Here is a 14168-nt window from a genome sequence, read left to right as displayed (position 1 = left end):
TTTTTCCTTTTATATACTTTAATGATTGTAGTATTCCCTTTTTCATTATGCCTCCTCTAAATATTAATAAAAGAAAAGAACAAATCCGTTTTATTTATCTTATTAAATAAAAAGGTTTCGAAATACTATTATACTCATTATACAAGTATATTAATCGCAAATATATTATTTCGCTCTCTAATTCTTTATGATATAATGAATATATTTGTAATAGTAAAAAATACAATATTCAAAGTTTATTTGAAAGTGATTAGGAAAGTTTGTTCTAATAAAAGGAAAGGTTGGATAAGAAGAGAAAGAAGCTATAGCTAAAATCCTGTGATTGTAAAAGTAGAAACGTTTTCTATTAAAATGTGAGTCTGAGATACTGTCACGGATCACCTCTGGGAGTATTCAGAAGCTTTACCGCTGAGCTAAACGCCCAAAAGACTAGGAGGTAGAACTGGAAGTTCTACCTTACTCTCACATATATAGCAGGACAGGACAGGACAGAAAGGGCTTAGTGTCACCCCGTGACAACTTCCACTATAAATACCCTAACAAACCCGGTCCCGCTTAATCAAACTCTGTTTGCCTATAGATTATAAACTGTGATATACTGCTTTAACGAAGCTCAACCCTTAGAAGAAAGATAATATCACGATATAAGCTTATATAATATACTAATTCTATCGGAAAGAATCGAAAGGAGCACTCGCACCAGAACACAAGCGAGCTAGAGTCTGATCAGATTAGTTTGTTATAAAAATTCTGTATATCTTTAATTCAAAAGATTCTGTATTGTAGCTCTTTGAGCTACATCTTAATCCTCAATCTGAATCTATTGTCTGAACCAATATAACTTTGCCAGATTAGGGCAAAGTTATTAGAACCCTATCCCGCCCGCTGCCCCGTGATAAGGAGGTAGAACTAGAAGTTCTACTTTGCTCTCACATATATAGCAGGACAGGACAGGACAGGACAGGACAGGAAGGGCTAGTGTCACTTCGTGACACAAATAAACAAATAAACAAATAAAACAAATAAACAAATAAATGAATAAAAGAATAAAAAGAATAAAAAGAATAAAAGAATAAAAAGAATAAAAAGAATAAAAAGAATAAAAGAATAAAAAGAATAAAAAGAATTAAAGATAAAGTTATTCTTTGCTTTTTTAATCCTTTGTTTTTTTAATTCTTTATATTAAAAGGAATAGAAGTTTACCGGTGCTAAGCATGTGTAGTGATTAGTAATACGGCTATCTAAACAAGCTAGATTAGACGAACTATAGATAGTATATTGATCCCCTTATATAATACTATAAGGAGATTAATATGCTTATACATATAATTATATAGTCAATATAGAACCCTCTTCTATTCAATCTTCTAATAGGTTATGAGATTCAGTTAATATAGCCTCTGGATAGAATTGACATAATCAATATTATATCCAATTTGTAAAATTGAAAAGTATACAGCATTACCTTATATTCAGTTTATAGAGTTGAAGAGTATACAATATTATCTTATTAATTAGTATGCGGTACTATAATCGATTATTATTATTAACTTACAAAATTGAAAAGTATATAATACTATCTATATTTATATGTTTATAATCACAAATCTATATAGCATTTATCTATACAGAAAAAGAGAAGGAAAAGGAAAAACTCCGGCAAATCTCTATACAAACATTAAAAAGGGATAATATCAAAAAATAAGCTAAGTATATCCCAATTCTTATTTAAAAGATTTATAAGAAATAGTTCTAACAATGAAAATATAATTAAAAGAAAGAATTGATTTTATATAATTGAATTTATATTTCAGGATTATATTACGGATTGGAGAACTTGGGATAAAGATCGATGGTATTAAGGTTTTCTCGATTACTACAGGTGCTATAATAATATATATCAGATTTAATATTGAAAAGAAAACTATATATTAAAGGAATAAAGTTAATATACTTTTATATATATATAAATCGCTTAGCAATAATGATGAAGTGCTAGCCAACAAATACGATATAGCATACTATATTATAGAATTATCTAAAATCCAAATATTCGAGAACAAGTAATATTATAACAAACTTGTATCTAATAATGATTCCAACATTTATTTTCAAATCTTTAAATCAATCAAAGATAATTATTATTAAGTCTGTGGAAGTTGTGGCACGTGCGCTATGCTACTGTGCATATATCACTTCCACTTCATAGTTAGATTTTATCTTAGTACTACTAATCTACATAGTCAATATTACATGCATTCCATTAGCCTATTCCTTCATTGTGAAACAGGTTATAAGCCCGGTAGCTCTATAGTAAGATTAAGGCCGAAAGCTCTTTGAATAGCTTTACGTTGCCAAAGTAGAGGTTGACGACGAGAAGCTCCTACGCAACGCAAACATCAATATACAAAATGCATATAGTAAATAGATTGCTGAACAACGATAACAAGTAATTATTTATATTACACCCTTTCCTTTAAGTACGACAACAAAGTAATTATTTATATTGTGTTCTTTTTCTAAGCAAAAAACTACAAATTATTATTGAAAGAATTATCCATTCCAGTTTAACACTGAAAAGCTCATCAATTATATAGTATTCGATATTACTTTAAAAATCATTATTTACAAATCAAAATTTATTGTTTTCAATTATTCCGTTTTGAAGAGAATTTCTTTCTGCAAATATTAGTATATCTAAAACTGGATAGTGTAGTTTAAATAATTCCTCTTCCTCTTTTACTCTTTTATTTCATTGTCAAAAACACATTCAGGTTATTGATACAAGTTTCCTACTTGCAGACCTCAAAATGAATGAAGATACTGGATCCAAGGATTACTCTAAACGTATCCCTCCCTTCACTCAAGAAAATTATGAATGTTGGATTCGTTAAATAAGAATTCAATTTCGAGGAAAAGGCTGGTTCTATACATACGAGAAAACATTACAGGAATATGTGTAGATTGTAGATGTTGATAGATTAGCTAAGGATTTGAAGAATTTTAAGTTTCTAGTGGTAGCGGTAGTGCTACGATAAAGATTCGATTTAATATTGATAAAAAGGTTATCTTTCTTAAGAACAACACTAATGTATTATTTTATATTTATCATTTATTATTTAACGATAATAAAGCTTTAATAAAAACGAATATAAATATAGCAAAAAAACTTTGGGATTATCTAGCTATTAAATATTCCAGAATCGATGATATAGTAGTAGACAAGTATTTCCTTAAAATTAAGACCTTCTTTTTCGATGATATTTCTGATATGACTATTATAGGTGTATGGGATAAGCTCAAGAATCTTCAAAAAAGCTCTTATTTGCGAACACTTCAGTTGATACTTTGTATATAGATAAATCATTTTTTTCAAAGTTTGATCTTGTTTTTCCTTGATGAGTATAAAGTCATTATTGATATGATTCGTGTTATCAGTTTTACTTTAAACATTGATGAATAGATTAAGTATTTGTAGGTTAAAGAAGTCGAAATACAAAACTCTAGAGATTCGGCATATTTTGTAAAAGAAAAGAAATATGTTTTATCTTATTGTCAATACAAAATCAGCACAAGTTTGGAGTTCGATATACCTGTTATCACTTGCAAACTCTGCGACAAACCTGGTCATTTAGTCCTAAAATGCTTTCAGCTCTGGTATGCCAAATATTTTTTGAAATCCGATTCAAAATATAAACAAAAGAGAAAACAATCTACCTTTCCATTACAAAAAAAACAAAAAGCATAAGGAGTATAAAGCTTATATTGCTAAATCAAGTTTTGATATTATTGAAAGTGTTATTAATGACGAGTCTGACTCTGAGCATTATTATCTTACCAAGGAAAGTATTAGTAAAACATTCCCATCACAATAATATACTGATACCAGTATTACCTCATATATATCTGATTAATATTCTCTTTCAAAAGTCTAACCTATATTCTACAACAAAGAATAACGATTGATAGAGGAGTTATATATTCAGATAAACAAGAAACAATAGATATAATATATAAGAATAGAACAAGAATATCGTTAACTGGAATACTATATATACCAGAATTGAGAGTCAACCTGCTTTTAGCTAAAAGAATTTGTGAAGCAAGGCTTAAAGATATATTTAATCTCAAAGAGATGTATTTCACACCAGAAAACAATAAGAATAATAAGATTATTAAAGCTACAATGAAAAATAGAATGTATATCATTTCATATATAAAAACCAGAATACAAGGATTCTATATTCTTTACACTCTCTATAGAGATTATTGATAAAACAAAAAGGGAAGTCGAAGAATTAATTATAATGGAAAAAGAAAGATATCTTTTTAGTATAAACGCTTCAATTATTCGACTCTAATAAAATCAAGAACTTGTATAAAGTTATTACACTCCAGAGATTAATCAAGGTTTCTTCAATTCTTGATATCTATAAAATGTATACTCTCACAAAGATGATTAATAGAATTCCAAGTTAACTAAATATACAAAAATCTAAAAGGCTGGAATTGATTTATTTCGATATTGCTGGCCCTTTCCCAAAGATTATTCGAGGATATAGATACTTCCTTCTTATTATAGATAACACTATAAGGGTAAATTAGGTTTATTCTATTAAAACAGAAGAGCAATGCAATATCCTTATTGAAAGTCTGAAAGCAAGAGATTGAACTTACTATAGGAATAGTTGTAATTACTATCAAAATCAACAATGCATTAGAGCTTCTTCAAGTTATTCGGGAATAAAAGATTGATATGCGATTAAAGATTATAGTGGTTATATTGTCTCATTAAAATAACCTAGCCGAATGCAATATACACATTATAGAAATCGATATGAGAGCAATATTGAAAGAAGTTTATTTATTATTAGAGTTTTAGAACGAAGTTGTTGAATACGATGTATATATTCGAAATCGCATTAGTATTGGTTTAAATACAAATAGAATCGATTAAAGTCTACTTGAAGCATTTATAAATATATTATTAGATATCGATATATACAAGATCTGGGAAAATCAATATTATGCTTATATCAATCCCAAAACTATCCCAATAGAATAAAGGTATAATAAACTTTGTAATACAACAAGAATTGGGATATTTCTAGGATACTTAAAAGATACCACCAAGCATATAAAGATTTATTTATCAAAATTAGATTATACTTACCACTCTTATCATATTACAATTGATGAAAGCTACAAAGAAGGGAATCTGGATTTCAAACTCAGAAACTGTACAATCGGATTACAAGATATTAAGAATATAGAATCTGATTATAAGCCTCACAGTAAATCTAAAAATATCCCTGAATCATTGTTTATTCTGATCAATCTATTAATATTATTAAATAGAATAATTATAGATTCAATAAAGGTATACTTGTTAATATCAGAACAAATAAAGACTGGAATATTATATTTTAATAAGATAATATAGAAATATCTAACAAGTGATTAATAATTTATTAAAACTAATAAAGGAAAACGATAAAGAAATAGAGATTATCTTACCTGAGATTACTTCAACTTTTGATTTTATATTATTAGATTCGATTATATTATCTTATGAAACTTTATTACCTACAGTATCTATATCCGCATTTATTCTAATATTATTAAATTCGAGGTACAATTTCAGAAAAAGAAAGAGAGATAATAATAATGATATGAAAGGATATATTTCCAAGATTATTTGGTCTCTATCATTTTTTTGAATGAGTTAGTGTTAAAATCAATCGAGTATATTATGATTGCGATCCCAAATATTTATCATTCAAGATAAAAACGAATAATAGAATTGCTTTCAAAATCTTAAACTCTTTTAGAGAATATATCAATAGAGATTGAAATCGCTTTATTAACAATAAAAATACTAAGGATCAAAATACTAATATATATAAAGATATAATAATAAACAAAAGATATATAAAAGATTGGTAAGCTGTAATTCAAGAAGAAGTAGATTTATTGATTAAGAATGGTATTTGGAAGAATTTTATTTATTATAAGGAATAATCTAATTTCAATAAAATAAGTATTTATTATCAAAACAAAAGATAATAAGGTAGAGCGATTCAAAGCAAATTGGTGGCTAAAGGATTTAGTTAGTTTTAAGTAAAGATTATAACGAAATCTTTACTCCTACAATTCGATTCAATATTCTTTGCCTTTTCCTTATAATTGTTGTAAGAGAAGATTTTGAATATTCTTATTTCGATATCAAAAATATATTTATCGAATTATACTTAAAAGAAGAATCTATTTAGTATTCCTTCAAAATATCCAAATTCGTTATGATTGTATTCTATATGTACTTCAAAGTCTTTATAAGCTAAAGCAAGTTGGTAGAGATTGAAGTTTTCTTTTAAAAGAAAAATTATCAAGATAGGTTTTATATAAAACCTTTTAAACCTGTGTTTATATACCAATCATCCGTGATAGCTATTCTTCTAGTTTATATAAATGATATTGTTATCGTTACTGTACAAAAACGAGATATTAAATCGTTTTATTACAACCTTTCGGCTTGATTCAATACTAAAGATCTGGGGGAGATTATAAAATCTTAGAAGTATATATTATTTATAATAAATCTAAAAAAGTATTAACTATAAATTAAGAAGAGTATTTGAATATAATACTTATCCATTTCGGGATTTCCTATAATTAATATATTCTAAGAAGATATCAATCTCGGATTATAATTAATTACATCAATATGTTCAAATGAATGAGTTTATTAATATAAATAATATCAACAAGCAATTGGGCAATACAATTTATTCTATAATTATACTAAACTGGATATTGTATTCAATCTTGGGAGATTAGTACAAATCATATCGAATCCTACCAAATATCATAATATTATATTCAAAACCTTATAAGATATTTGAGATCGATATCAATAGAAACTATATTTTAAGCCTAGAAAATTCAATCAAATATTTATAAGAATATAATCTCCCACAACAGACCATCAAAATATATACCAACACAGATTGAACAAACAATAGAATCAATCGAAAAAGTATTTCTAATAAAGTAATAATATTCTATAATAGACTAATCTCATAGGCAAGCAAGAAGTAGATATTTGTAGCTATATCTAGTATAAAAGCTGAATACATTTTTATAATAATATTCACCAAACAAGGGCAATGGGTAGTTCAACTCTTGAAAGACTTAGAGCGACCACAATATATCGGGAGCAACGGCGAAGTTCAAATGCTTGGAGATAATCAAGGAGCGCTAGTATTAATCAAGAATTTATATCTATATAAGCGATCAAAGTATATTGATATATATTATCACTTTATTCGGAATCTTATAGAAAAATGTTTAGTCAATATTAACTATATCAATACAAGTGATATGGTTGTAGATGGATTAACAAAACTATGTGCAAGGGTGATATTTAAGAGATTTAAGAATATGCTAGGGTTTCAAAACTAACTATAGAAGCTAAAAGAGTATGCTCTTTGGGGGAGTATTGGAAATTGTGGCATGTGCGCTATGCTACTGTACATATATCACTTCCACTTCATAGTTAGATTTTATCTTAGTACTACTAATCTATATAGTCAATATTACATGCATTCCACTGGCCTGCTCCTTCATTGTGAAAGTCTAAAATAAGCTCAAGGAATATCGATATAAGCTTAATATAGCCAATCCTGTATTTAAGATTTATACAAAAATCAAATTCTCTTTTTAATCCTTATAAGAAACCTACCAATTAATTATTAAACAATAATTAATACTATAAATATTCAAAATATACTAATAATCAAAAACAAGATTAAATATTTCACAATTAAAGAACTCAGTATCAAAGAAATAGAATAAACTCATATTACTAATAAAAAGTATATAATCCCAAATCGATAAAGAGAATATAAAAGATCAAATTTATTTAAAAAGCAAAAATAAAATAATAATATAAAATCCTTTGTTTATTATCTATATAAATAAGAAGGATACTTTTTATATAATTACAAAGATCTTTTATTTACATAAACTCTTGATTTATAATATTTATAAAGCTCAATAATAAAAAGCAATATTTAAAAGATAATTAAAGTATTATTTTTTTAAAAAAATAATCAAATTTATCTTATAAATAACAAAAGCCTTCTAATTGATTTCAATTTATTAGAAAGCAAAGAAGAATCTGATAACAAAGAATATTATATATTATTAAAGATTGGGTGGAAGAGGCCTCTATATTGACTATGTAGTTACGCGTGTAAGCATATTGATCTCCCTATAGTATTATATGAGGGGATTAATATGCCTGTCTATGGTTGTTTTAATCTAGCCCATTTAAATAACTATATTATTAATCACTACACATACTTAGCACCAGTAACTTTTATTCCTTTTAATATTTCCCCATAAAAATTACCACCTTTGATTTCCCTAATCTTTCACAACCTCTACTATCTCAATCCTAGCATGTTTTTGAACCTTTCGAATACTACTCTCGCTAAGAATTTAGTCATCCCATCTGCTACCATATCCGATATATTGATATAACTAGTTACCACCTTTTCTTTTTTAGTAAAATTCCTAATAAAGTGGTAGTATATATCAATATACTTTAATCGTTTATGTAAATGCAGGTTCTTGGTTAAAGCAATTGTTTCTTAGTTATCGCCTAACAATTAAACAGTATTTCTGTATGTAGATATATATTCAGCCTTTTCAAAATCTTTGAGTATTTAAACTAACTATCTTTCTTACTTAATGAATATCGTTATTGATATATATTCGGATTTAGCATTTGATATCGCTATTGAATTCTGTTTTTTATTAGCCTATAATATTGATCCGTTATAGAATATAACAACTTTTCTAGAAATACTTTTCCAATTATATCGATTATTTGCCTAATCTATATCAGTGAAGACTTTATAGTATCTATTGGTAGGTTATATTCCTTTACAATTTGGTATTATATTCCCTTAGATCCGTATTTGAGTTTCTAAGTGATTGTAGCTTTTAGATATCGCATTAAGTTCTTTATTCCTATTCTATGACATTTCATTGGCTTTGCTATATACTGTGATAATTAGCTTAATATAAAGGAAATATCTAGTCTTGTGTATATATTATTAAATAAATGAAACTATCTATAGCTTATTGATATTTAATAATATCAATCAATTCGTCATCTTCTATAATAGGTTTAGGTATGAATAATTAATAGCAAATATCTTCTTAACATAATACTGAACATATAAGATTCCGAATTTTGTGAGTATAACTTTCAAATATTCTTTTTGATCTAATATAAAAGATCTATTTGCTCGATCTCTTATAACCCTAATACCTAAATCTTGCTAATCTCCTCTAGATTCTTGATATTGAAATATAATGAAAGTATTATAAAAAACCAATTGAATTGATCTTTTAAGATTGAGAAAGTAATTATATTATCAATGTATACTAATAAATTGAATTAGTAAGCAGTATATATATAGAGATACGGATCAACAAGACTTTGGGTGAAGCTCCAATTGATCAATTAAGACTTTAAAAGTTAACTCCAATCTTATCCAACTTGTTTAAAGCCATACAAACTTTTCAATGCACGTAAGACACATCCATCTGATACCTTAAGTCCCTGAGGTGGTGTGAGGTATATCTCTTCCTTGAAATGGAATTCTGTAAAAGCATTTTTTATATCGAAATATCAGCATTCCAAATTCTTTTTTACAATAATCACTAAAAACAAGTGGAGTGTATCGAATCGTACTATAGGAGTAAAGATTTCATTATAATCTTTTCCGAGAATTTGATTAAAACCTCTTACTACTAATTATACCTTAAACCTTTCAATCTTATTATCCTTTATCTTTATTATAAATATTTATTTTATTGAAATAAGGTTCCCTTCTTTCAATAGAATATACTCTTCCCAGGTACCATTTGCAATTAATGAATTAATTTCTTTTTCAATAACTTGCTTTCATTTTTCTTTATATTTGAAGTCCAAAACTACTTAATGATATATAGTAGAAATAAGAATTCCTAGAATCTATTCTACAAAAAAGGCTATATCTTTATCTATAGGGTTTCCTAAAATTACTTACAGATTTTCAGATAGTTTTGTTTTAATATTTGTATCGATTTTTAACATAAACAATATGGAGATTATAGTATATTCAATAATATTTCTATTTGGATCTATTATAAGTATTATTATTATTACTCTAATCAGTTTCTAGATATACTTATTTGATTTATTATCATTTTGCTTGTGTTTTTTGAAAAGAATATCTTTTAGGAGTATTTATATCTATAAGTGTAATCAGGATTTCGGTCGAGGGTTGAATTGTAGGTACAGTATCTGATATCTCTATCTCCATTATTTCTAAAAATAATATTAGATTCTCAAATAAATTAATCTTGATAATATTCTTTTCACTATCTTTATTAAATTCCTAAATATTATCTATTTTAGATATACTAGGGATTATTATCTTTAAAGTCTTGGGGATAATAGTATCTTATAATGAATCAAATAGGCATTCTGATTTCTTTTATACTTTGTGAAGTCTACCTCTAGGTCTTCTATTAGAAACAATATTCTCTGTATCTTGAGGATCTAATACTGAGTTCCTTATTCTCAAATCTAGATCTTCTTCCTTTTGGATTCGTCTATAATTATTTGGCTTGCTTGTATGATATAATCTAGTTTTGGTGAGTATACTCTAATATATTTATTAGTCGTGGTTGAGTATTCTATAAAGATGTTTTCTTGAGCTATATTTTGTAACTTATCATATTATTAATCCTTTAGAATTGTCTTTGAATTGATATATATATAGTACTTGCTTCTCTATATTCTATAATAACTAATATCCGGAATTGATTCTGTAAATACTTTAATCAAGCTAATTACATTATTATTGATAATCAATTTAGTATTTGTTCTATTTCTGTAGTGTATATTATATTCAATAACTTTATTCTAGAATTCCAATAGTAATTCGGATTCCTTTAGTATAGCTCTCATATTGGCTTTAGCAATACCAATATTTCTTTCAGCAATTCTATTCTGATAAAATAATACTATAATTGTTAATTCTAATCAGATCCCAAAGTTCTATTCTTTAACAGTTTAGATTAACTCTAATATATTATCAATTCGAGCAGCTATTATCTTGTTATCAATATCGAGTTTCAATTCGGTTTTTTATTTCTTTAATCTTGGTATGGCTTTATTTTTTGTTTTTAGGGTCAAAATCCAATTCATTTTTATCTAGCTATTTATAATCAATAGGAAATAGTGGTTTTTTTTGTAATAATCTTGAAAATAAACCAGCAATATCAAAATGAATAAACTCTAATCTTTTGTCTTATAGAGACTGAGTTGTTTCGGGATTAGGTTCTTTATCTTAGTAAACATACAAACTTTGCATACAGAGATCTTGAATGAAACTTTGATCGGCTTTCTCAATGTAGTAACTTTATAAAGATTCCATATTTTCTCTAAACCAAGATGATTAAATCGTTTATGTTATAATAGATAAGTTTCTAGATTCTTTTTGGTTTTGTTTAAGAAGATATTTAGAGTAATCTCATTTGGTTCAATATCATTAATAATCTCTATGCTCGGTAGAGTGATATCTTTGTATCCTTTTGCAATATCCAAAATCATATAAATTCCTCTATTTATTTTTGCTTTGATAATATTTATTTTATTTTTCGAAAATATATACAATCTGAATTGAATCTGTCTTTGAATCCAGCTTTACAGATTTTTTTGCTAAAGAGAAGATTAATTCCTAATTCTGGTATATATAACATTTTTGAAAGTAAAACTATACCCCCATTTTCCAGTTCTATTGTAGTAATATCTATTCGATTATAGTATATAATTTTTCTATTAACTTTTATTATCTTTCTCTTTATTTTTTTGATATTTCTAAAAAGAGAAAGTTGGTTAGATATATATAAGGAAATACTAATATCTATATATCAATAAGAAAGGGTAATCTTACGGATAAGCTTTTTGGATATACGGTACTTTTTATTATCAGATTCTTCTTTGTTTTCTGATAAATCGAGATTAATTAAAAGGCTCTCGCTATTTACAAGGTGAACTTAATTGCTTTTTTTTAGAGAATAACATTTTGATTATCTTTTTAAATATTATTCTCCGTTATTAGGCTTTATAATATTGTGGATTAGAGTTTATACAAGTGAGAGATCTTTGTAATTATATAAAAAGTATCCTTCTTGTTTATACAGATGATAAGCAAAGGATTTTATATCATTATTTTGTTTTTACTTTCCAAATAGGCTTGATTTTTTGCATTCTCTTTGTTGATTTGGGATTATATACTTTTTACTAGTAATATAAACTTGTTCTGTCTTTTTGATATTAAATTCTTTAACTATAAAATACTTGATCTTATTTCCAACTGCTAATATATTTTGAACATTCATAATATCGATTGTTGTTTGATAATTAATTAATAGACTTCTTATAAAAACTAAAAAAAGAGCTTGATTTTTATATAAATTTTTGAATGCAAAATTGATTATACCGAGCTTGCATCGATATTCCTTGAGCTTGTTTTAGGCTTCAATGATGGTTATCTTTGGTTGATTTGAGGGTTTGAAAGTAAATATCTGGATTATTGTTAGGTACAAGTTTGCTATGATATTACTTGTTCTCGAATATTTGGATTTTAGATAATTCTATAATATATATGCTATATCGTATTTGTTGGCTAGCACTTCATCATTATTGCTAAGCGATCTGCATATATATGAAAGTGTACTAGTTTTGTTCTTTAAATATATAGTTTTCTTTTTAATGTTGAGTTTGATATATATTGTTATAGCATTTTCAGTAATTGAGAAGATTTCAGTACTATCGATCTTCATTCTAAGTTCTCTAATCCTTATATAATCCTGAAGTGTAAATTCAATTGTATAAAATCAATCCTTTCCTTTTAATTATATTTTCATTTGCCAAAACCATCTCTTGTAAATCTCTTGGGTGAGAGTTGGGATGTATTTGGCTTGCTTCTTAATATCGTTTATTTTGGTGTTTGTACAGAGAATTTGCAGAGTTTTTCCTTTTTTTTTTTTTTTTTTTTTCCCTTTTTCTGTATAAACAATACCACACAGATTTGTAATTGTAAATATATAAATGTAGATAGTATCGCATACTTTTCAACTCCACAAGTTAGTAGTAGTGATTGATTATAGTACCGTGTACTGATTGTAAGGTAGTGCTGTGTACTTTTCAATTTTGCGAGTTGGATATAAGGTAGTGTTGTGTACTCTTCAGTTCCGTGAGCTGGATGTAATATTGATTACATCAATTCTATTCAGAGGTCATGTTAACCGGATCTCATAACCTATTAGAAAATTGGGTGGAAGAGACCTCTATATTGACTATATAGTTATGCGTATAAGCATATTAATCTTCCTATAGTATTATATAAGGGGATCAATATGCCTATCTATAGTTTGTCTAATCTAGCCCGTTTAGGTAGCTGTATTACTAATCACTACACGTGCTTAGCACCGGTAACTTCTATTCCTTTTAACATATATCCAAAAAGCTTATTCATAAGATTACCCCTTTTTATTAATATACAGATATTAATACTTCCTTATATATATCTAACCAACTTTTCTTTTTTAGAAATATCAAGAAAATAAAAAGAAAAACAATAAAAATCGATAGAGGAGTTATATACTATAATCGAATAAGTACTATTATAATAAAGCTGGAAAATGAAGATATGGTTTTACTCTCAAAATATTATATATATCAGGATTAAAAGTTAATCTTCTTTTTAACAAAAAGATCTGTGAAATTGGATTTAAAGGTAGATTCAATTCAGATTATATATACTTTTGAAAAAATAAAATAAATATTATTAAAGTAAAAATGAATAAAGGAATTTATATAATCTTAGATATTACAAAAGGATATAAAGATATCGCTCTATTAAATACAAAAATCATTAATGATATTGAGCTAAATGAGACTACTCTAGATACCTTTTCAAACAAAACCAAAAAGGATCTAGAAACTTATCTATTATAATATAAATAATTTAATTATCTTGATTTAAAGAAAATACAAAATCTTTATAAAGTTATTATATTAGGAACTATGAGCGACTGGA

The sequence above is a fragment of the Botrytis sinoallii genome (assembly GCF_014898435.1).
Source record: "Botrytis sinoallii strain Bc 23 chromosome Unknown BSIN_011, whole genome shotgun sequence".
NCBI lineage: Eukaryota > Fungi > Ascomycota > Leotiomycetes > Helotiales > Sclerotiniaceae > Botrytis > Botrytis sinoallii.
Note: the sequence above shows the minus strand (reverse complement) of the source record.